Source organism: Gracilinanus agilis, chromosome 1, assembly GCF_016433145.1.
Source record: "Gracilinanus agilis isolate LMUSP501 chromosome 1, AgileGrace, whole genome shotgun sequence".
NCBI lineage: Eukaryota > Metazoa > Chordata > Mammalia > Didelphimorphia > Didelphidae > Gracilinanus > Gracilinanus agilis.
In genome coordinates, this window is record NC_058130.1 from 151,121,781 (window position 1) to 151,147,412 (window position 25,632).

The following is a 25,632-nucleotide window of genomic DNA, read 5'->3' on the forward strand; positions in this document are numbered from 1 at the left end:
AAGTTAGAAAATATATATTGTTTCCTTCCAAGAGTGGTGGTTTTGGGAGTAGTACTGGCTATTTTGGTTTTTGTAGGGTGGCTGATGCTTCAACTTCATTGAAAGTGTGAGATATAGAAAGAATTATTTGCAAAAACATAATTGAAGGAAAAGGAAAAATCTAAAAGAATGTAGGGGTTAAAATGAGTTAATCTCATCTTCACAAGAAGTAAGAGTAAGAGATATATTAAAATCTAAAGGCAAGCTACAAAGTGACCCAAACATCTAGTAGGAAAGATATATAGAATCAAAGGTATTGCTTAAAGACTTGATTGGTCTGTTGAATCTGATCATCATATTGGAAATGGAAAGGTATACTCTGATTTGCAGAATGATAGGGCATTCTAGTACTAAGGAAAGAATTAGGAGATGAAATGAAGCTAGATGGCATACTGGAAGGAGATCTAGACTCTGAGTCAGGAAGTCCTGGGATTGAATCCCACCTCAGACGCTTACCAGTTGAGTTGACTTGGGGCTAACAGGAAGTTAGCCTCACTTTATTCACCTTTGAAATGGGGATAATAATAGTACCTACTTCAAAGGATGAATGAGATAATAGATGCAAAGTACTTCCAAAGGATGACTGAGATAATAGATGCAAAGTACTTCGCAAACCTTAAAGTGCTATGTAAAAATTATTATTGTTGTTATTATTAGAGTGGCCTACAAGCTGAAATGAGGTATGTAAGGAGTCCCCTAAGAGTGAAAGTTTCTTTAAGGTGCAGCTGGATGAACATAGCAGACGTGGGAAAACCAGAATAGAAGTTGTTTTTTGCTGATGTCCACTATTACAAAGATGGCAGTTTGATCTTGATATTGGTCTAGGTCCATGGTATGTAGAATTATACAGTCTAAAACTAAAAGGATTCAAGAAGGATTAGGATTCTTTAAAAAATTTAGACATGCTGATTTATTCACAGTTGATTTCAACAAAGAAGGAAAGTTGTCTAAGAGATATCATTGTACCTAAAGGACTCTCTTTCTAACTTGTGTAGTTGATTTTTAAAAAAGTGACTATTCCTACCTCCTAACAATATAACCTTAAGCATGTCACCTACTTGGACTTCGATTTATTCATCCACAAAATATGTATGTGTTGGGGGGATGAGGGAAGTAGAGGTTGTTGGGTTAGATGGAACTCTACTATATTTCATATTATTACATTTGGTCCCATGTTCTGGCATGTTTTATGATATTTCTTAATCCATTCTGTAAATCAATATTTTATCTATCCCACAGAGATTATTATGGGGTAGAACAGAGGAGGAGTGGTGGCAGAGGTGGTGCCGGGTCCATGGACCCTGGTGATGGTGTTGGAGAATACTGAAGAGATCAGGCTAAGATAACAAAGTAAAAAACACTTGAAGCCTGCCAACCACCCTCCAAATGACCATAGAAGAACAAAATGTCTCAAAATGAACACTGGAGTGGTAGAATCAACAGAAGAAGGAGTGAACCAGTGATCCAGCCCAAAACCATGTGGAGAGATAGCAAGGAGGACTCATCTCACTGGGGTACAAGGAGAGAGAACTGAACAAGCCTCAGCAGAACTCAGATTTGATACAGAGCAAGTGGCAGGGGAAATATCAGAGCTGGCTCAGTTTAGTCACAGAAGGGTAAGAGCAGAAACCAAAGAACAAGCGGTAGTGGGAGGAAAACAGCTCTGCAGAGTCCAGTTGGAACAGAGGCTAGGTGCAACCCAGCTCAGGCAGCAGTGGGAAAAATACAGCCCCAAATGGTCTAGCCTTGTTGGTATTGAGCATAACCCAACTCAAACCAGTTGAACTCAATAGCTGCAAACCTCCTGTATAGAAGTTATGGCCAACCATGCCACCTCTGCAGAGTATTTGACTGAGACTGAGACAGCTGAGCTGATTGTAGGTACCATACAAGTACAGGACAGGAACAACAGGAACAGCACATAAGCAAAATGGAGGGGGGAAAATAACCCCAAATGAGCAAAAGATAGAGAAAAAGCCTGATGGTAGAAAAATATTTCAACAAGATAACCAAAATACAAGTTCAGAAAAGGAGAGCAATCCAAAAATGAAAGTGTGTGGAGCCTCAAAGGAAAATGTGAAAGGATGTCAAGCCCAAAATGAATCCCTGGAAGAGCTCCAAAAAAGATAGAAAAACAAATAATAAGAAAGTTAGAAGAAAATCAGGAAAGAAAATATTAGGAAAAAATCAACAGCTTAGAACAAAAACTTACTGAAGAAAACAGTTTCCTAAAAAGGGAAATATAATACCTCAGACAGGAAAATAACTACCAAAGAAAGGAAGTACAAAGATTCAAAGAAGAAAATGGTTTCCTAAAAGTTAGAATTGGGCAAATGAAAGCTAATGACTTCATGAGGCAGCAGGAAACAAAACAAATTCAAAAGAATAAAAAAATGGAAGAAAATTTGAAATCTCTCACTGGAAAAACAACCTTGAAAATAGATCCAGGATTGATGATCAAAGAATCATTGGATTGCCTGAAAGCTATGATTAAAAAAAAGAGTCTCTGACCATCAGATCAAAAGAAATCATCAGGGAAAATTGCCCTAATGATCTTGAACAAAGAGGGAAAATAGAAATTGAAGGAATTCACCAATCATCTCCTAAAAGAAACCCATATTTAAAAATTTCAGGACTATTATAGCCAAATTCCAGAACTCCCATCCAAGAAGAAAAAATTACAAGCAGTCAGAAAAAACCCCCATCAATTCAGATATTGTGGAATTACAGTCAGTATTATACATAGAACCTAGTAGCTTCTACATTAAAAGATCAGAAGGCATGGAATATGATATTCCACAAGGTAAAGGATCTGTGCCTACAACCAAAATTCACCAACCTAGTGAAACTGAGCATAATATTCCAAGGGGAAAATGGATAGTTAACTAATTAGAGGAATTCTAGGCATTCTGAGGAAATGATCAGAACTAAAAAGAAAATTTGATGAAATTCAACACTGGCAAGGAGCCAAAAAAAGAAAGAACCAAAAATATTCAAGGGAATCAGTGGGGTTAAACTAATCAAATCCCTATATGGAAAGTGGTATCTGGGATATTAGGATTTCTATGGTACAAGAGATACCTAAAGCATTTAATTTAATTAATATATTTAAAGTAATCAAGGGAAACAATGGGGTTAAACTGATCAACTTCCTTGCATGAGAAAGTGATAACTAGAATATTTAAGATACTTATGGTACAAGAGATATTTAAGATATCTTAAGTAATATTTTAAGATAATCAAGGGAAACAATGGGGTTAAACTGATTACATTACTAGCAAGAAGGTGATAACTACAATGCTTATGATATTTATGATATTTGAAGTCCCTAAGATACCTAAAGTTCTTAGGATACTTAAGGTACTGAAAATATTTAAGGACTTTATCACCATCAGGGCAATGTATAGGAGCATATATAGACAGAGAGCAGGGAGTAAGTTGAAAATGAGGGGATGACATTAAAAAAACCATCAAGGGATAAGAAAGAGGAATAACCTGGGAAAAGAGAAAAGGAGAGAAAGTTGAGAGTAAATTATCTCACATGAGTTGGGATGAAAGAATCAATATAGTGGAAGGGAACATGAGGGGGTGGCGGACAATGCTTAAACCCTACTTTATTCATCCAAATTGGCACAAAGTGTGAATAGCATCCACACTCACTTAGGGATGGAATATTATCTTACAACAAATTGGGAAAAAAACACTTTATAACAAGTCTCTCTGACAAAGGTTCCATTTCTCAGACTGGCTAATATGACAAAAAAGGAAAATGACAAATGTTGGAGGGGAAGTGGAAAAATTGGTACACTAATACGCTGTTGGTGGACCTATGAACTGATACTTCCATCTCGGGAGCAATTTGGAACCATGCTCTAAGGGCTATAAAACTGCATACGCGTTGATCTAGCAATACTACTATTAGGTCTATATCCCAAAGAGATCAAAGATAGAGAAAAGAACTTACCTGTACCAAAATTTTTATAGCAGTTTTTTTTGTGTGTCGGCAAAGAACTGAAAGCTAAAGGGATGTCCATCAATTGGGGAATGACTGAATAAGTTGTAGTATATGAATGTAATAGACTACTATTGTGCCATAAGAAATGACTAATAAGACAATCTCAAAAAAATGGGAAAAACTTAAATGAAATGATGCAAAGTGAAGTGAGCAGAATCAGGAGAATGTTGTATACAGTAACAAAAGTACTGTATGATGATCAATTTTAAATGATTTAATTTATCAACAAGGCAAGGATCCAGGACAACTCCAAAGGATTTATGACAAAAAAAGGATATCCAATGCCTTAGAAGGAATAAATAGAGTCCAAATGCAGATTAAAATATACCATTCTTTCTTTCCTCCATGAACTTCTCTCTGAGGTAGACTATGTGTCTTCTTTCACATGACGAACATGGAAATATGTATTATATGAAAATATATGTACAACCTCTTTATGTATAGCAATTACATTGCCTGCCTTCCTGGGCAGGGAGGGAGAGAGCATGGATTTGTAAAATGTTAGAAAGCAAATAGAAAAAAATTGCATTGATATGCAATCTTGCAAAAATAAAAATTTATTATTAAAAAAAGAAATGTATTATAGGTAAATTTGATAAACATGCCACCTATACCTTTTTCAAATCACTGATAAAATAGAAAACCTTATGAAATTAAATGATTGGCTTGTATACTCCACTGCAGACAATCTTTTATTATGACATTGCCACTGGGTCTAGCCATTCAACCAGTACTGATTCCATCTAATAGATCTGTTATCTAGCCCATGTCTCTCTAACTTATTCAAGAATAGTATGGGGGGCAGCTGGCTAGCTCAGTGGATTGAGAGCCAGGCCTAGAGTCGGGAAGTCCTATGTTCAAATCTGGCCTCAGACACTTCCTAGCAAGTCACTTAACTCCCATTGCCTAGCCCTTACTACTCTTCTGCCTTGGAACCAATGCAGAGTATTGATTCTAAGATGGAAGGTAAGAGTTAAAAAAAAAAGAGAATAGCATGCAAGACTTTGTCAAATGCCTTGTTTAAATCTAGGTAAACTATATCTACATATTCCTATCATTCTAAGTGCTTTTTACAAAAAAGGAAAAGGAGCTAGTTTGGCATGATTTATTCTTGGTGAATGAGTTCTTTGTAACACTGCTTCCTTTTTCTTTGCATTGAAGTAATTAAGTGAAAAAAGTATAAGTTGACTTCATCTTGAGGATCTTGTCAAGTTATGTAGACTTTATTTCTTTTTCTACAACAGATGTTGGTTCTTACATTGAATTATCTTCCTGGTCATCCTGCTGCCTATATTCATTATTAACACTATTAAGATGATATAAACAAGTATGCCATGAAAAGCTGTTTCTTGGTTTTTGGATGCAAGATGGAATTTAACTCTGCCAACTCCTTTATTTCCATTTCAGAGATGATTTGGGGAGCCATCTTTTCATGTAGCTTTAAGTTCCTCCTATCTTTTGCCTTTATCATGAGAGTATTAAAGAAACTATTTCAGTGTTAGTGGAAAATACATGGAGTTTGAATATCAAGAAACAAAGGATTGGAGACAAGGGGAGAGATTTGGAGGTGGAAATATAAACTGGAGTGAAATTAGCAAATTCTTTCATCCCTTGTAAATGTAACTTTAGAACACTCATATTATAGTCTGCTTGTCAAATAATACTTAAAAGAAAAAAGAAATCCTCAAAGAGGGTCTTGTCTGTTCTAGATACTCCAGGGAACAGATCCCCCAGGAAATCCTCTTTGCTGTCCTATTTGGGTCTAGGAATCAAAAGTGCCACACACAAAAAAGCAACAATAAAATACATTAACTCTAAGGCAAATGTCAGTGAGGATATTTTTGTTGTTCGGTCATTTCAGTTGTGTCTGACTATTCCTGACCCCATTTGGGGTTTTCTTAGTAAAGACAGTGGAGTGGTTTCCCATTTCCTTCTCCCCTTCATTTTACTGATCAGGAAATTGAGGCAAACAGTCATGATATAACTTAATCTAGAAACAAGTAAGCTACCTTCATTCAATATTAATTAAGCCTTCTTACTGGAGGCTAAAGAGGCAAAAATATAAGCATAAGGAACAAAAGTAATCAAACCAGATCTAAATAAATAAGATGTTACTTTCTTGCTTGTAGGACAAATATGTCACAAAAATGTCACGTGAGCATTAAACTTCTTCAGACCAATACCCCTCAATAATAGCAGGGTTACATAGAACAGAGAAAGGTCTCTTGTGGATTATTGTTGGTTTAAAAAAAATCATCATATGACAAGCAGATGGCATAACAGGAATTCTAAAGTCCTAATTACCATAGCAAATAGAATTTACCAATTCAGACCCCAAGGCCAACTCTCTATGGCATAAGTGAACATGGATTGGAATGACTAAATATTTTTAGATCAGACAGGTATTTTGAGGGCCTTTAGGTGGTAAAGTGGATAGAGTACTGGGCCTGAAGTCTGGAAGACTAATCTTCCTGAATTCAAATCTGGCCCCAGACACATTCTAGCTGTGTGACCCTAGGCAAGTCACTGAACCCTGTTTGCCTTAGTTTCCTCAGCTGTAAAATGAGCTGAAGAAGGAAATGGCAAACCATTCTAGTATCCTGACCAAGAAAACCTCAAATGGGGTCATGAAGAATCAGACAGAACTGAAAAACAACTGGTATTTTGAACTTCTCTAAAAGGGTAAGACCTAGATGGGAATAAAAACAAGACAATGTAATGAAGCAGGTTAAACTACTTGGACCAAAAGTTGAATAAAGTGAATAAAGACCACATCCTTAGTGAATAGTGTCAGGAAAGAAACATTAAATAATATAGATATGAAGGGAACTGTGATGGAAATCGGTCTGTTGACATTTATTAAATGTTTACTATATTTTGGCACTTTATCAAATCCTATAGACACAAAGAAAGGCAAAAACACTATCCCTGATCTCAAGAATTTAACATTCTAAAGGGAGAGACAACATGCAAATAACTGTGTCTACCAAATATATACAATAGGATTTGGGCAGAGTATTGAAAGAGGCCAGAGAGCCAGGAGGAGGAAGGAGGAGGGGAGGGACATGTGGGATACAGCCAGGGAAAAGGATTGGAGATAGAATGTTTTATGTGATGCCCAGCAAGAAGACTGGTGTCCCTGGGCCAATAAGACTTGGAAAAGTGATTAAATGTAAGAAGACTGGAAAGAGAGGAAGGGCCATTATGAAAAGCTTTAAACGTCAAATATAATATTTTACATTTGATTCTAGAGGTAACAGCAAACTTCTGGTTTCTTGCTTGGTTAGGGTGTGTGTGACAGGGTCAGACCTTAACTTTAGAAAAATAATTTTGGCAGCTGATTGGAGAATAGACTGGAGTTGAGAGACCCTTTAAACAGGGAAACAAACCAGATGATTCTTTGATCAGTCCAAAAGTGAGGTACCAGGGAGGTGGCTGTGTGAGGGGAAAGGTGTGACAAATATTGTGCCAGGAGATTTGAGAATGAAAAAACAAAACAAAATATGAATTGACAACAGATTAGTTGTGGGGTGAGGAGTAGAGAATGAAAGCAAGGGTATGACTCTAAGTGGCTAGGTCAATGGGTTGTACGTTTAACAGTAACAGGAAACCTGAGAAGATGGAAGGCTTAGGAGGAAAGATAACGAGTTCTGTTTTGGACAGGATGAGTTTGAGATGTCTCAAAAAAAACTGCTCTTCTAAGGACCAAATTCTATTACTGTTAAATCACACTTATAATTTGCATACAGGTGGTAGGTTCAGGGAGTCCTATATTTCCTTAAATGATTGCAGATGCACCAAGAACTTCCCTGATAGAAAATGCCTTACACATACATAGCAGGTGCTTGATAAATAGTGCCTAGATGAGGGCCTACATTGTCCTTCTTCCATAAATATACATATCTATACAACAGAAAAAAAAAGTCAACTTTGGATGGCAGTTATATTATTTTTACATTTGTTGGACAATCTCAACTTGAACTATGTATTTTGTATAATTTGAATTCCAAAGAAATTGTACTTTTATTAAGGTTTTTATTTTATTTTATTTTATTTTTTATTTAAAAGTTAAGCAACTTGCCCAGTGTCACACAACTAGGAATTTCACCTGGTTCTAGGCCTGGCTCTTAATCCACTGAGCTACCTCAATGACCCCCCCTTTTTTTTTTTAGGTTTTTAAGCACAGTCTTCGGGAAATTTTAGTTTGCTTCAAAACTCAGACCAGGCTGTCAGAGTTTGGATTGTTCAGTGTTACCAAAGCCTTGAAGCAGTTTCAAGGAAGCCCTATGACTAAAATAGCTCTGGATTTGTCATTGCCTTTTAAAAACTTTTTAAAAAATGCTGTTTTGCTTTTACATCAGGGGAGGGAAAGGAATAAGCATTCCCATAGTGCTTTTGTGCTAGGCACTATGCTAAGTACTTTACAAATATTATCTCATTTATTTTATTGTATTTTTTTTGTAAAAACAACAACCTTCAATTGAGTACTCCTCTATAAGAAAAACACTTAAGCAAAAGCAACTGGCACAGTGATTGCCTCTGACAGTATATGCAATGATATTCTACCCCTGCAGTTTTCCACCTATCTACCGAAATGCAGGATGCATGTTGGATGAATTCAAGGTTGTATGGCAGGACATCACTGAATTCCTTAGGTGTCTGTTCATAAAAGTCAAATCTTTTCTGAAAGCATCTAAAATCATGAAGGGATGGGTTTCTTTTCTTTCCTCTTTTTAATCAAAAAGTCTATTTTTAAAATCCCATTCAAATTAAGAAAAGAAGGGAGTCCAACTGCACTAGACTGACTCACAGTAGGAGGAGACAGATTGCTTACATGATGTAGTGAGGAACAATGCAATCCTACTCTCCTAGGGAAAAAAAAGATCTATCTCACTGACCAGGTACTATGTTTAAAATGTCACTACCAGAAATTCTGTATTATGGGATGAGGCATTAGGTCTCCAGGAGTCCCTTATCAAAATTAAAATATCACAGGAGATATAATATATACCCAAATTAATAACAATAGCAATAGTTTACAGTGGCAGATAGCTTTTTAGTTTCCCAAGTGTTTGTTCCATGCATGGCTTCATTTAATCCTCAGGACCCTCTGAGGTAGAGCAGGAACTATGATCATCCCCATTTACAGGTGAAGAAACTGAGACCCAGTGATATGAAGTTATTTGATTAAGTTTACACAGCTAGAAAATAGTGTATCAGATATAAGAAAATCTAGGTCCTTTGACTCCTAAGTCAATTCTCTTTCTTCTGCTACAATATGACAACTTTCATTTAGTTTAAATTCAACATCTCTGTCCAGTGTGTATACATATCATTAAATTAATAAGCTAAAGAACAATAAGAGAGTCTATGCTCAAAGTCAACCAAAAGAGAAAATGAAACTAGAGCAAGATATGACTATGGTAAATGAAGATGATGAAGGGAATGGGTTTACAGAGGTAGCTTTGATATTAAAGACTTCAATTGGTCTCTTTGTTGATTTCTAATTGAAGAGAAAGTGCCAAATTGGTACACTAAAAGGCATTTATATTAGCATGGAATTTATGAACATTTATAACCTTAAAAAGAATATCCATATTCTATTTCTCATGGTATGGAAGATACTCTATATATTCCCTTTCTTAATTAAAAAATAAAGTTCTTGCCAAAGGAGAAATCCTCCCTCTTTTGTTGGTGCTCATGAAAATAGGATCTTTTTGAAGATCTGTTCAAATAATCCTAAATGTTCTAAGAAATTTTAAAAAGCATTATCTTAAAATTTTTCCTCAGCAGAAATTCAAATTATAAAATGGAAAGCTTAATTTAAAAAGTGGTTGTGTACTAATAAAGGATCTTCAAAGGAGGGATTGTTAAAATGTGGTTGATAAAGTTATTGGAGACTAAAACAATTCATTAAGAAAAGGCAGTCACAATTTATTCATATAAAGGTGCAACTTTAGAAAATTGAGCATAACAGACATTTTGATCTGTGTAAAAACAAATATAGCATTATATCCAGCAAACTGGAAAAGATGACAAAAGATGGAAATAGTTAATGTTGTAGGGGTTGCGGGAAAACAGGCACAGGTTTGCAAAATGCTTTACACATCTTATTTGGTCCTTAAAATAACCTCTTGAGATAGATGTTTTCATTATCCTTATTTTACAGATGAAGAAATTGAGGTTGAAAGAGCTTAAAGTGGTTTGCCCAAGATCCCACAGCTAGTAAATGTTTGAGGTAGAATTCAAATTCAGTTCTTTTTTGATTTCATGCCCAGTACTTTAATCCATTCTGCCACCTAGCTGCCTAGATTAGTAAAATTTATGCTGTTATTATAATAAAGTTTTATTTTCATAAAAACATTAATACTGAGTTGTGGGCTCTATCTTATAAATCTCAATTCCAAGGTGTGCTGGAGGCATTTTCCAAAACAAATTGTTAAATTTTCATTCTATTCATTTTATGCCTCAGAAATTCCTAAGTGTTACAAATTAAGAACTTGGTCTCTTGTTTCATTGATTGCTCAATTTAAGAAAGTGTTGGAGAAAGTGTTAGCTATGCAGATTAAATGTAAACATGTGTTTTCTATACATTTTTTACTCTCCTGGAGAGCCTGTTGTTAAACATTTATCATCACATTGATGTACATTCCCTCTAGAGTTAGAAGAGAAAATACTTTGCTGCAGAACCCTGCTTACTATCACAGCTCTTCCAGAGAGCCAGCTGTTTTCAGTTTTCATCACCTGTCTGCTCCAGGCTGGGTTTATTCACACTTAGATCTCACCAGGATGGATTGGAATAAAGACAGTTAAGGATGTAAAATACAAGTTGCCTTAGTACCAGATCCTTTTCCTTCCTTGCTCTTGGTGCCAAATTTATGTTCCCCCATACTTTCTTCCATTCTTGTTTCTCATGGGCACTGATTATGATGCCCTGTACTCTAACGTCCTACTCTACTCACCTTGTCCTTTCCCTTTGTGTCTTTTGTTTTCTTTTCACTAACCTAGATTCTGATAACCTTGTGGCCATTAATTTCTTCTTTTCTGTGTACTTGGCATTGCTAATCCCAACTTTACTTTGGTCCCTCAAATCTTGTGGGAGCCATGACCTAGTGTAAGGATGGATACTAAGGAATCAGAAAGCATTGTGATCCTATGTGTGTTGTTGTTTTTTTTTTTTTGTATTATCAAAGTTGACCATCATGCCTTGGGGCAAGTAAGCAGATAATCCACCAATGGAGGCTTCTGTCTCAGGTTTGCCCAATAGCCTTACCTCTAATGAGTACTTTCCTAAGTCTTCATGACGAATCTTTGCTACCTGTCTTTCCTACTGCTATAAAGGAAGGATCTGAACAGAAAGAGGGTTTAGAACAAGTGATCTAGGACCTAACCAGGTTTGAAAATACAAAATGTTAAGTAAAGATATTTTCTAGTAGAAAAGAATTTGAATGATGCTGATTATACATCCTATATAGGACAAAAATATTTCTTCAGCTATCACCTTAATTCTCTAGGGTGGGCAAGTTTCCCAACTCAGAGAGCAGTATAGCCTTGAAAAAACCCAAAGAGCTTTACTATACTGGCCAGAAGTACCTTACTGGTTCATTGCATTGGGGTTAGATCCTCTGAGAGGCACAAATAGCCTCTCCTGGATATGGATAATAAATTGAAAATATAGTAAGAGACAGAAGTGATAAACCCATTCTAGGAACATCTTTAGGGAAAATCCTTTGTCCTCTCCAAGGAAGACTCCATAGAGCCTAGGCTGGTCAAGTAGCCTTTAAGAGAGACAAAATGCCCTGTTTTCTGGAAAGCCTTAAAGGTTCTTCCCCTAAACATGTGTGAGGTAAAAGGAAACAAAGAACTAGACATATATTTAGAATAAATATAAAAAATTGAATTAGTCTATGTCATCAAACAAACAATAGCAGTGATACTGATTAAAGGTTGAGGAAAAAAACATTCAATGATGAGAAAAATGGCCATCCCAATTCGTATTTCGGGGAGACAGCCACTACCCAGACTACTAGTAAGAAGACTGGTACCCTCCCTAAGGTTATAGACTTGACTAGAATGACCCAATTAGCCATCGGACTATGAGGCTGGCATGATTTAAAAGGATCTCTATGGCTATTTTATTAGTGAAATAATTTAATTATGCAATGACTCATGAGATCTCATATAACAAATACTCAACTCCAACCACTAAGTGGACATTTTTGTATGCATTGTACAAGGGGATTAAGCAAAGGAAGAGCCCTGGAGATATTGACTCAACTGAAGGAAATTACAGAACAGGAGCAACAAACCCATCTCGCTTGGAAAGGTAGTGAAACAACGTAGTGGGAGTTGAACTGGACTGACACATGAACATCACTATCAAAGAAACCCCCCAAAAATAGACATTCGTTTTGTTACAATTGTGGAGAAGATGCTACCTGCCTGAGGAGAGAAGAGGATGTGGGTGGTATAAAAACTGAGGATTGATTTCAGGACCAGCTTCAGGAAAAAGGAGGCTGGGGGCCAGGGAATGGGATTGCTCAGATCCTTAAAAACAATGACAGCGACCTTTCATGAAATTTCTAATGGTGTTTCCATTAAGATTCATACATGAAGGTAAAGATGAAAGTTGACATATGTGCTGCGTTGCTGTCCTAGACAATAGAGCATAAGCAACCATCAGTGTTGGTGAAGTATCGGCACGCGTGCCGAGTCAGCACTCCATTTCCCCTCTTCCCAGCACCGGTTATAAGGAAGAGAAGGTTAGAGCAAGAGATGATGGGCTGCAGAGGATAGATGCATGGGGAAATATTCTGGAATGTTGAAGAGGAGGGTTGAGTTGGAACTCTGTAGCTGTTAGTCTCTCTCTCTGTGGGGTTTGCTGACTGCAAGCACCTGGAGGGAGTTGCTACCAAATACCTGGTGGAGTTCCTTTACCTGTCTTTGCTGCTGAGACCTGTGTTTCCCTTGGAAGAAGATCTTTGAACCTGAGGCTAGCCTGAACTAACATACAACCATCTATAGCTGTCAGTAAGTGGAAGTCTGAGTCTATCTGGAATTGGGACCTTTCCCTAAAGGTCCCTGTCTAATCTGCCACAGACCAATACCTCTAATACCAATCAGGGGAGTTTTGATTAGTGTAGGATAGCTAGATTTAGGGTTTGGGGATTTTTTAGGTGAGAGAGGAGAGGGAATAGAGTAGTCCATCAATTCTCTGAAGACCCTTCTTGCGAAGGTTTAGTTCCTGGGATACTTAGATAGAAAATAGTGATAGAAATTCCCTTTCCCCTCCAAACCTCTCTTTGAGAATAAATTACAACTTCCAGTGACTTTTGTCTGATCTGTGACTTAGTAGTCTATGTGCTGGACTCTAGACCAGGCTCTGACCTGGTCAGAGTTAAATGCTGGCCTTCAACCAACAGTGTAAAATCCTTGTTACTGGCCCAAAGTAATTCATCTAATCCCATTTAATCCCAATTCCTAAAATACCCCTATTACACACCTGAGGACATTTTTTGCTGATACTCTACTTATATTGGGCCTAGACATAGCAAAGCTACAATGCCCATTGCCTTATAGTGTTAGGAGGAAATTAGAAAATTAGAATAGGCAATAGAAATAGCTTCAGGAAATCCCAAAGTTCAGTTCCTTCAATATGTCCCAGATATGGATAGTTTTTTTTTTATCATTTACCCCTTGAAAGGCAAAAACCTTCAAGAAACTATGTAAGTATTTTCTTCATATGTCTTTCATAAAATGATTAGAACATGATGGTCACTTGTGCTCTATTGTCTAGAACAGCATTGGCAAAGGTTTTCAAGTTCACATGCCCAAACTTCAACTTCAAGCTGCCTGTGAGCCCTTCGAATTACCCCAGAGAGCAGAGGGACAAAGTGCTCACTTTGGGCACTGTAGCTTTGCTATGTCTAGGTCTAAGATAAGTAGAGTATCAGCTTTAATTAGAATCAATTCCATTCTGTTCAGGATACTAGCAGAATTTTGCAAACAATAGAGTTTAAACTCAGTTTAAAACTAGGCAGCTTTAATTATCCATGAAGCTGAGTAGAAGCATACAGGATGATAGAAATAGAGTCAAGAGGTGACAGTGAATAGCAGAAGAGCCTTGGCCTTTTGATTTTTGAAGCAAGAGCCAGAGAAATTTGACTTTGGGGATTCCCTGGTACCAGAGGAGTAGTTGAGACAGAAGCTTGACAACAAAACAAATTTGTTCTCAACATGCAAGAGTGGGATGTGCAATATGACCAAAGAACAACTCATGAGATCCAATTTGTCAACTCCCAATCATTCTAGGAAAGATATAGGAAAAGATCTTTTTTAATGAGGAATGATCCCAGGGTACATTTAAAGAACTTGCTGGACTCATCAAAGACTCTAAAAACCTATACACATTACCCATAGCAGTGATAATGAAGAACAGAAAGATGTATGTATGTTGACTATGGAACTCATCTTTCTGTAAAATCACATCAACTCTAAAACTCACACCTGTTCAATATCCCTTTCCCTTCTGCCTGGAGAGTACAGAAGGTGGATATCTAGGAGTTCCTCCTGATCCTCTATTTAAGAAGGGATCCAGGGAACCATCTCTTCATTTCTTATCTGCCTGCCTCATGTCTTCATCATGCTCCCACACCAAGTACTGATCCTCCCAACCCACCCCCACCTTGTCTTCTCTAGAGCACAGCTGGGCAGGGTTGAGCTTTATCTTATTTGACTTGGTGATCTCAGTTTGTTAGCTGCTTGCCCTGGGCTGGAGTTGAATGATCATGGAGAGGCTTGGAGACTTTTTCTAGTTAGTGACCTCCTCCCACTTTTACTAAAAAATAATTAAAAATTTGGAAAAAAAAACCCTTCTTTTTAGGTGTTTTCTTCCTCTATTAGATTGAGTTCGTTCCTGAGGGTCAGAGACTGTCTCTTTGCCTTTCTTTGTAGGACAATGCCTGGCTCCTAGTATTGACTGATTGACTATGAATAAAAAAGAATAGAAGGGCAGCTGGGTAGCTCAGTGGAGTGAGAGTCAGGCCTAGAGACAGTAGGTCCTAGGTTCAAACCCGGCCTCAGCCACTTCCCAGCTGTGTGAGCCTGGGCAGGTCACTTGACCCCCATTGCCCACCCTTACCACTCTTCCACCTATGAGACAATACACCGAAAGTACAAGGGTTTAAAAAAAAAAAGAATTGAAGTACATCAGTAAAACATATATACGAAAGGTTCAAGATGCCCTAACTTGTCTCTCTGGCAACCAGGGGTTTTTCTGGCACAGTAAATAGGAGTGGTAGGCCTGGATCTGAATTCAGTTCAGACTCTTACTAGTTGGGTGTCCCTGGGCAAGTCATTTAACCTGCCAAAGGACTCGAGAACCAATCCCTTGAAGGCCCTTCAGTGTCAAAGCAGTAGTGGATGATAGGGCTGTATAGCTAAGGACTATATCAGATTGTCATTTATCACACACTGAATGGTATGCTGGGTACATGGACGCAAGAACATCTTGTCTTACACTGGCTCTTATAGCCCTTTATGATCTGGCTCTAACTTAGATTTCTAGATTGATTTCATTTTTATTGTCCCTTACAGATTTTATGTTCTAGTCAAACTGTCACACTTGCTCTTACCCATACCCAGTATCCAATCTCCTGCCTTTGCTCTGGCTGTCCCCTTGTCAGAATGCTTTTCCCACTAACCTTTGCTTCTTGGAATCTTTGGATCTCTTCAAGGCTCAGCCCAAGTGCCTCTTGCTCCACAAGGCATGTTCTGTTCTCCTCAGTTGTCAATATTCCCCTTGAAAATTACCTTGCATTTATTATGTGAATATATATAACCCTTACCTTCTGTCTTTGATTCAATACTGAGTATGGGTTCTAAGGCAGAAGATCAGGAGGGCTAGGCAATTGGGGTCAAGTGACTTGCCCAGGGTCACATAGTTGTCATAGTCTGAACAGCAAATATCACAGAAACCAAGGGGAAAGAGGTTTTTCCAGGGAGAAGATGGGCAAAATTGTCTATAGATGTCATGGTCAATGAGAATGATGTCTGAGAAAAGACCATTGGATTTGATGATTGGGAGGTCATTGAGATCTATCAGAGAGCAATTTCAGCAAGACGTATAGTTAGAAAAGGGAGTAGTTATATTGGAGAGGGCAGTACTTAAAGAGAGAACCCACGTTCTTATTGTCTCATAGGAAATAACCACCATTCCCATACACTGGCTTTTGTGAAGATGGAATTAACTTCCCCCTGCCCATTTTTAGATTTAATCACCAGAAGCATATACACCCTACTTATCCTTAAGTGGGGGAGGCCTGTGACCCATGTGTGTGATGGTGGGTGATGAATCAGAATAGACTGACTGTCCTGGGCAGTGCTAAGTAAAGCTTTAGCTGTAATTTGTCCACGTAAAGTGGAAGGAAGGCACAGGAAGTGATGAAAGGAAGGGTCTTTAAAAGTGGGAAGAACTTCTGGTGATAAGGTCTTTCACCTTCAACTTGACCTTGAAGGATCTCTGGCTGCGGCCCGAGACTACTCTTAGTTCCCTTAGAACTATCATGTGGATGAGTGAAAAAAGCTGACTTCCTTTTCCTGGTTTTCCTGGAGATATTAGCCTCCAGAGAGGCCCCTCATCCCGGAAGGGGCCTTATGGCTAAAACCCTTGTTTAAATTATCTCTGGGCCCCTTTGCTGGGGCCTCTGAAGCCCTGTCAGGTTGGGACCAGACCAGAGTAATTATCTTCTCTCTCTGATTTTCTCACTTTCACTCTTTCTCCTTTTGTAAATAAACTACCATAAAAAGTCATTCTGACTTGAGTAATAATTCCTGGTGACCACACTCTTATAAATTTAGTCCAACCCCTTTCATTTTTAACCTTTACACTTTGAAAGGTCTGGCTAGGTCATCAAATGGTCTTCTCAGCTATTTTCTTTAGATCAATTAGTTTAAAAATGAATGGGCTCAATACCTCACAATCTCAATTAATTAAAGTGATCTCTGGGAACCATAAACCCTCAGTTATTCATCAAGACTAGTTGTTTTTAATAAAAGCAACAAAATGATAGTAATTCTGAAATTAAATAAAAAGTACATCTATTTTGCACGAACCCTTAAAGGACCTGTGAGTTCTTTTTCAGTGTTTGAAATTCCCAGTGGGGGAACTCCTTTCTTAAGCACAGATCACCACCCTCATAACCTATCATCATACTCATAAGCCTTTATAAGAGATAATTCTTAGGGAAGTGAATCATAAAGAGGTTAAGTAACTTGACGAAGTTCATATAACTAGTAAATGTCAGAAGTGGCTTTGGAATCTGAATTTTTCTTAGTCTAAACCTAGTAATATCACAATGATACATCTTTTTATAACCTTGTAAAAAGTAGCTTTAAAAATAAATATAATAGCTTCATGAGAGCAAACCAGAGCTTAAGACATCTAATAAGCTATGTCGCATTGTGCAGAGAGGACTGAACTTGGATTTGGGAAGGCCTGAGTTTGGATCTTGCCTCAGACAGTATCTGTATGGTAAGGGGAAGGCCATACAATGATAACTTTTCCCAGCCTCAGTTTCCTTATCTGTAATAAGAGAAGATTAGGCTCAGTGGTTTCTAAAGTCCCTTCCAGATCAATTCTATGAGTATATGATCCTATAGCTATTCTCATTAGTTTGTATTGTTAACATGTTAATAGTTTCTGTTGTTCCTAATTTGTACTTACATTCCGTTCTCCTGTAGGACTCTTTTGAATCATTTCAAATTGGTTGAAATTATATTTCATAAATATGGAGGAGTCAATTTAGAGAGGAGTTGAATGAATATTCCCAAACTCAAGAACTACTCAGTTCCCATCATCATTACCGTCAATTTGCCTTTTTGCAAGGCTTTTGTGGGATCCTATATTTATTCATTTATGTGACAGACTGTAAACCTTATTATCGCTTATGACTAACTAGGATATGCATAAATGCTCCCAGAAGCTAATATATCCTCAGAACATTCAAAGAAATTTATAAATGTTTTTAGAGAACAACAGTCCTTTAAATTAGATTTGTATGTAGAGCATATATGTCGGTGCTACAAATTCTGCTTTTGTATTCGGCATTTATCATTATTAAATTCTCTTATATTACCCTTACAAGGATTTACATGAATTTAAAGTACTTTACTTGGTCTCAAAGAGATAGTCTTAAGAGTATTGCAGTCAAAGGGCAATTCAATTCCCATACTCCAGCCCCTAGGGCATGTTACAAAAATGTAAGTAGAGAAGAGATTGTCTCAAGCAGGAAAGGAATAAGAAATTGTATAAGGCTGGTGCTTGTGCATTTAAAATCGAATCCTTTTATTTACTCCAATATGTTAAAAGATTAAGTCTCTTGGGCATTGTTTTTTAAATAAAATAAAGAATTTATTTAGCTCCCTATCACTTTTCATCCATGGGCTTACTTCCTGTAAATATGAAAACCTTTATTAAAAAAAAAAGGATCTGACTTCCACATAGCAATTCAAAAAAAGATTAGGAAATATCCATCCAGAATTATAAAGTATTCCATCTGGATTAATTGATGCTCCTTAAAAAAAAACCTTTCTAATAATTAATTCTTATAAAAATGCTTGCCATTTTCTAATCACAATGTAATCATTTAGGACCTCTTTGCTTCCAAAGAAACCAAACATAGCTCTCCATTTCCCATTTTAAATTTCCATTTGACCAGTGCATTTGCTGAAACCGAGGACATAAAGGACCAGCTTGGACGTGTAGTATGTGCTTCCTCACATAACACGGTTTGAAAATATCATTAAAGTTGCAGAGATTCATTATCCAAAGGGATGTCTAATTTTAAAATAAGAGATAGCATATGTTCATCTATTTTACTTCACCATCCATTACTTTATAAAAAGAGCTTTTCATTTGCCTGCCTGCCTCCTGGCTTCTGAAGCCTACCTCTCTCTCCTTCCCTTCAGTATGAATAAGGCTGACATTTGACAGCTTCACCCAGCTGACAGGGTTACCCAACAGCCCACCCTCCCTATTCTCAATCCAATTAGACCTCTAATCCTCCAGATGAAAGGCCCAACTACTCACGTTCCTCATGACAAGGACAGCTATTGATTATTTGTCACTACAGTTAACACCTTCTCTGTCGAGGCCACTCTGACAGAAGCAAACCCACCAAATTAGACAGCACTTTATCTGCCCCGAGGCCAAATGGCACAACAAGTAAAGGCTAATAAATGGTATAAAAATGAACAAATCATAACATTATGACAGGCTGATCGTTGCCAGCAGCTTCCCTGCTCAAGCTTGATGTTCCCCGAGCCTGGCTCCTTCTCTTTCTCCTCTGCTCAAGCTCCAACTTTGACTGAATTAAAGGCCAGAACAATTAAGGCATTTGACCAGCAAAGATAAGCCAATTGAAGTATCATCAAGGGACAGGAATGTCAATAGCTGACTGCCATTTGTCAATACAAACATTCTAGAGATGCAAATGCTTGTGTCTTTCCTCTCCACTAGGCTGCACTGACTCTCTTTCCCTAGAAAGTCAGCTCAAATAGAAACTGCAGAAATTAACCTGAAAATACAGTAGAAGACACAGAAGGGGGAAATGTGCTATTGAACACATCAGCTACAGTATTGGGGTGGAATTGCTTAAGCATAGCGTGAAGCTCATTAACTTATTGACCCTAGAAATTTGGCTATGCTGGAAGGCAAAGCTATTCTTTGCCTTCGCCCTCCCCCCTTAATCGCCCCCCCCCCACTTCACCCTCCAAATCCCAGGAAAAAAGGAAAATCCATCCAATGTTAAATGCTTAAAATAGTTATTTTTTTTTAGTTAGAAGTACATAAAGTATGTAAGATACATAATGTGGCCAATGCTGATGGCCCAATTAGGAGAATCTTTTAAAACTACCAATTTGAAAAACACAGATTTCTATGAACCATCCTAAGGTTTTGAGAAACCGATAATGAAATGTGGTATTAAGACATACAGCAACAATAAGAATCCAATTTGGATTTTTAGTTAATTTCATTAACACCTACAATTTAAAATATCCATCTGTACTTATAGCAACTATTTCTGTTCCAAGAAGCTCATCCAACATAGTGTAAGAACAACATTAATAAGTTTTCTGTTTATCCAATGTAATGATTGTTCAAAAAAGATTTTTAAAAACACATTTTGGTCCTAGAGTTCTGATACTGCCTGAGAAAATCCTTCAAAAGTCACTAAATTTCTCTGAACCTTGGCATCCCCATTTACAAAGTAGGGATAATAATACTTGTACTACCTACTTAGGATCCGAGAATCTAGAACTGGAGAGGATCTTAATCATCTAATCCAATTCCAACATATTATAGATGAGGAAAGGAAGCCCCAGACACATTCGATGACTTGTCCCTAACTCACAGATTATGTGATTTTTGGTTGGAAGGCACTTTGTGTCTTAGAAGGCTATATAAATATAAGGAAGTAATATATTCAGCTGAAGAGGTTGTTTTTATTTTGTTTACTAACTAATCTAATTTTGGAAATGTTTTTAGTTTTTAAAAAATCCAATTTCAGGGAGAAATTATGTACCACCCTAAAATTCTGACCTTTGTCTATATACTTAAGTTGATGGTGTACTGTTACTTCTCCAAGTTGCTGTAAGTACAGACGGATATTTTAAATTGTAGGTGTTAATAAATTGGAATCAGAATCTCAAAGTTAGAAGGTTCTCATGATTATGGGTCCAACTTCTTATCTGAGGCTTCACATAGCCCCTTTCACATGCATTGCACCTTCCTCACATGAGCTCTAAATAAACAGGTAAATGGATAAATTCATGCCTACTATTGTATCATTTATTAGCCCATCTTTTTGCTTTCCATATTTAGTCATATACTCTGACAATTAAGTACAATATTAAGTAATATTGTACTAAGTACAATAATGGAACTCCAAAATGGCTTATAGGGATAGAAAACAGATGACAGAGGTGGCTTGCGGCAGTTTGAGATCCTATTTTGAAAGTAAAGTCCTGAAATTGTCAGCAATGCACCTCTCATGGCATGGTTTAAGGTGCCTGAAGATCACACAGGCATTTCTGATGACGGGACTGGTAGAAACATTTAAAAGGTGGTAATTCGTTTACAGGATATTGTATCTCTGTTCCTGGCATTCATTTCCAGTTGGTTAATCCTGTGAATCAGTTCTGATCCTGGACTTTTGGTAGGTTTGGGGCATCGAGGGGCTCAGAAACAGTTATGAGCATAGGGACAGATAAGAAATTAACCTGTCACTCAGGTTATTGGCGATGAAGGAGTGGCTGGCAAGTATTAGCTGATGGTGTAAGAATTTCAACTGAACTTTTGGGGAGGGGACCAGATAGTAGAAAAGCTGGTGGTGGTAAGGCAGTTGTGTGGCAAGGAGAGATCAATGTTTACTTGGTAAGGAGAGAATGTTTGGTAAATCTATGGAGTGTATGATGGGGAATAGATCTGAAAAGTTTGAGAGAGAGATTATCTGCCCCCAATTTCTGCTCTTTGAACATATGTCCTCATTGTGGTATGTGAGTAGATACATGGTGGAGGTTCATGGTCTACAATGCTCCACCATTCATGTACAGTGTGTGTTTCTAGTGATGTAAGCACTGATGAAAGATGTGGTTAGTCTGGGCTACCTGGATTGTGCCATTCAAGCTAGTTTCTGGTTTCTCATTCTTAGAGAAGGGCTTTGAGAGTAGTGGGCTTAGCTACCCACTAGTTGCTAGCAACACATTTAATTTCCTGGTTTGGGTTCCCATTTTTCCACAACCCCTGACATAAAATTTCTGGCATCTATCCCTAGGTTCTGCCTACTTAAAAAAAACAAAACCAAACCAAAACTCTTACCTTCTGTAAGGGCTAGGTAAGTAGCTTGCCCAGGGGTCACATAGCTAGGAAGTATCAAAGGCTGGATTTGAAATCAGGACCTCCTGTCTCTAGATTTGGCTCTCTATTCATTGAGCTACCTAGCTGCTCCCTTCAGCCCATATTTTGTACTACTTCTTTGCAATCCTTGTCAAAGCTACTTGATAAACATTTTAGTTTGAAATTTCCTTTTAAAGAAGGGACTCAGTCATTGGGGCTGAGCAAAAGAAAGACTAGATAATATTACACTCTCAGGACCTGAAAGTTGGAAAGCCTTTTGAAGTCATCGGGACCAATCCCTCCCTACTCAAGATATTCTTGACAAGATCCCCAATAAGTGATCATTCACACCCTTTGCTTGAACCCTTCCAGGAAAGGAGATCTCTCTACTTAATGAGTCAGTTTATTCACTTTAATTGCTAAAAAATTTTTCAGTTTAGGGGCAGCTGGGTAGCTCAGTGGAGTGAGAGTCAGGCCTAGAGACTGGAGGTCCTAGGTTCAAACCCGGCCTCAGCCACTTCCCAGCTGTGTGACCCTGGGCAAGTCACTTGACCCCCATTGCCCACCCTTACCACTCTTCCACCTATGAGACAATACACTGAAGTACAAGGGTTTAAAAAAATTTTTTTTTCAGTTTAGCTAAAATAAGGCTCTTTAAAACTTCTAATTTCTAAGACTACTTATGTCATAATGCTATATGAAGTATCCAATGCCTCTTTCATGTGACAGCCTTTGAAACATTTGGAGAAAATGATGAAAACCTTCCTAAATCTTGTTTGTGAGTTTCATTTTGTAGCATCTGGCATGTTGCCTTGTACATATTTCAATAATTTTGAGAGGAACAAACGTAGTTGTTCTTGACACTATTGTCTGTTAAAGTGATCTCACAATCAAGGAATAAATGTTGGATTTGAGTACCATGGGCATAAGCAAAAAGTCAACACCAGGATACATTTTCTCCTTGATATACTACCATGGATCCTCTGGGTAAATACTGATTGTCTAATCTCATGAATCACAGGCTTTCAGATCTAGGATTGGAAGGAACCTTAGACGCTAACAAGTCCAATCCCCTAGTTTATAGATAAGAAATCTGAGGTCCCAAAAAAATGTAGTGACCTGCTAGAGGTCACCCAGGAGGTAAATATTGAAACAGGGATTCAAACCCAGGCCTTCTGACGCCAAACCCTGTATTCTTTCCTCCATATCACATTGCCTTGTATGATTAGATAAGCTGTTAGGAAACAGTAAAATACTGGCAGTCCTCTGGATGTTTTCAAGAATTCAATTTCTGGTTGGGAATGAGGATTTATACAGAAGGGCCAAGTTTTAGATAAAAAACAGTTATTTACAAGATTTAGAAAATACAAAGTAATTTATTGACAAGTTAATAAAACTTTTTACTATTTTCTGAAATTTGCAGTAGAAATGTTTTTTCTTAACCTTGGTAGGAATGATGACATTTTTTACTGTGTGTAAAACATTTTTGAATATAAAATTGTGGTCATGAGGATCAGGAAGATTATTCTCTAGGCAACTGACAGGGATGGGAGTTGGGAAGACAGTAGGATGAATAAGTGAAGAGAGAAATGGGAAAGAGAAACATGCACACAGATTAAAAATAGGAAAGTAGACAGAGCTACCTGGTAACACAACTTTCCTACCTCAGTAAACTCAAGACCTCCCTACTTTTTCAATAACTTAGAGACATTCCTCAGGTAAACAAAACCATTAGAAGTATGAACTTTTAAAAATGAAAGCAAAGTGGAATTTGATTCTAGATATCAAAGGAAAATGATGGGGAAAAAATTGGGAAAAACAGTATCCACCACCAAGACCTTTAGCAAGACTTGGTCCAGATGACAGTTGGAAGCATGAGAGTAATATGCCAATAAATGAATTCTCGAGGTTTACCTAATGGTAGAACTAATTCTAATAACTATTAAGTAAATATTCCACAGGAACTTCAAAGTGAGTAAAGAAGGCAACTTTAAGGTCAGCATCTAAAGCTCAAAGGGAGAATTTTTTGAGACTAGATAAAGAATAAAATATAGGTTAGAGCAAGAGAATATACCTGGCAATGTCACAGGAAAGGACTTCAGACACCAATAAATCAAACCCTCTTATTTTACAGATGAGGAAACTGAGGCCTAGAAAGTTTAAGCAATTTGTGCAAATTCACATAGGTAGAAGATCTGGAGTGTAAACTAAGGTTTTCTGACTCCTAAATCAGTATTATTTCTTCTAGCAAACCATGCTAACTTAAATAGAGATAAGAAGGGGCAGTGTTATTCAAATAGAGGTTGACATTTCCTATCAGTGATGTTGAAGAAGGGATTTGTGCATCTGGTAGGAAGTTAGGTTAGAGGATCTTTAAGGACCTTTCACTTCTGATTCTAACATTTTATTCTACAGTTCAAGGATATGCCCCTCACATTCTGGGTTTTGAATCTTTTGTCCAGTTTATACCATATCTTCCCCAACCACAAGTGGTCTCTATTCTCATATTAAGACTATTGGGAGAAAAGAGTCATTTAAATAGATACACACACACACACACACACACACACAAATATATATTATCCCTCCCCAATTCAGTAGAATGTAAGCTCCTTAAGGGACGATACTTTTGGGTTCTTTTTTTTGTCTTTGTATTCCCAGGACCTACTGTAGCACTTTGTACATGGAAAGCCTTAAATAAATACAAGTATCTCTTTCACAGTGCAATTTCCCTCATCATGGTATTGTGGTTTAGCATAAGAATTAAATGGGAATTGTTGGGGAGTTTCATGGAAGCCACACATGACACCTGAAGGCTAGCATATGTCAGAGAAAGAATTTAGAAATTCAGAAATGCATACTCAATCCAAAATTTACAATGTTACTTTGGGCATTCCATAAAAGAAAAAGAAAAATTCTGACTTCTCTGGTAGGAAAGAAAGGCCCCCAAATTTTATGTTGGTCTTCTAGATCATCAGGGTACTATTTCCCTAACTCCCCAAAGTGGAAGAGATACCTATACATGTTGAATTGATTGAAATGCTTCCAGTAGTTGTCCATAGGCATGGGGCTAGGACCCAGGATACTTACTTAGTCTTACATAATTTGGGAATGAAGGGTTAGAGTTGTCCATTTCTTTCACTTTCTTTGACTCCTTGAGTTAAAATTCAAGAATCAAGAATCAAGAATCAAGATTCACTCTGAACAAAATCAGACTGCTGGAATCTGTACCTTGACTCACCACAAAATTGCTGGGGACCCATTGATGCTTGGACATAAACCTAGACCACTTATATTCTCATTACAGAATCTAGTTCGTGGTCACTCTCTCCTGTTCTCTATCCTACTCCCATTTTCTGTCAAATGTTCAGTGCTTGGAGTTCATGTACCCAGAAGGCAGTTTCTTAGCTGTGCCTATTTGACTCGTTATCAATGTCAAAGGGATATCAAAATCATTTGTTTATAGACAGGGGGGATAGTTAACAACTTTAGGAAGCTGCAAGTCATCTTTATCTTTGCAACACAGTCAACTATTCTTCCTTCAGATTCTATCTAATATTAGAAAATCAAATCAAATATAAGAAAATAAGTAGATAAAGACTCTCAAAATATCCAAATGAACAAAAAATCAGGAAATGGGCTGGTTGATAGTAGAGTGATGTGAGATATATGACCAGACCCA

General features: G+C 37.4%; 1 protein-coding gene across 1 annotated transcript in view; it reads right to left on the reverse strand.

Moving 5' to 3' along the window:
* INVS (inversin) overlaps positions 1-25,632 on the reverse strand; it is a 226,767-nt gene that overhangs the window by 117,205 nt on the left and 83,930 nt on the right. The window lies entirely within an intron of this gene.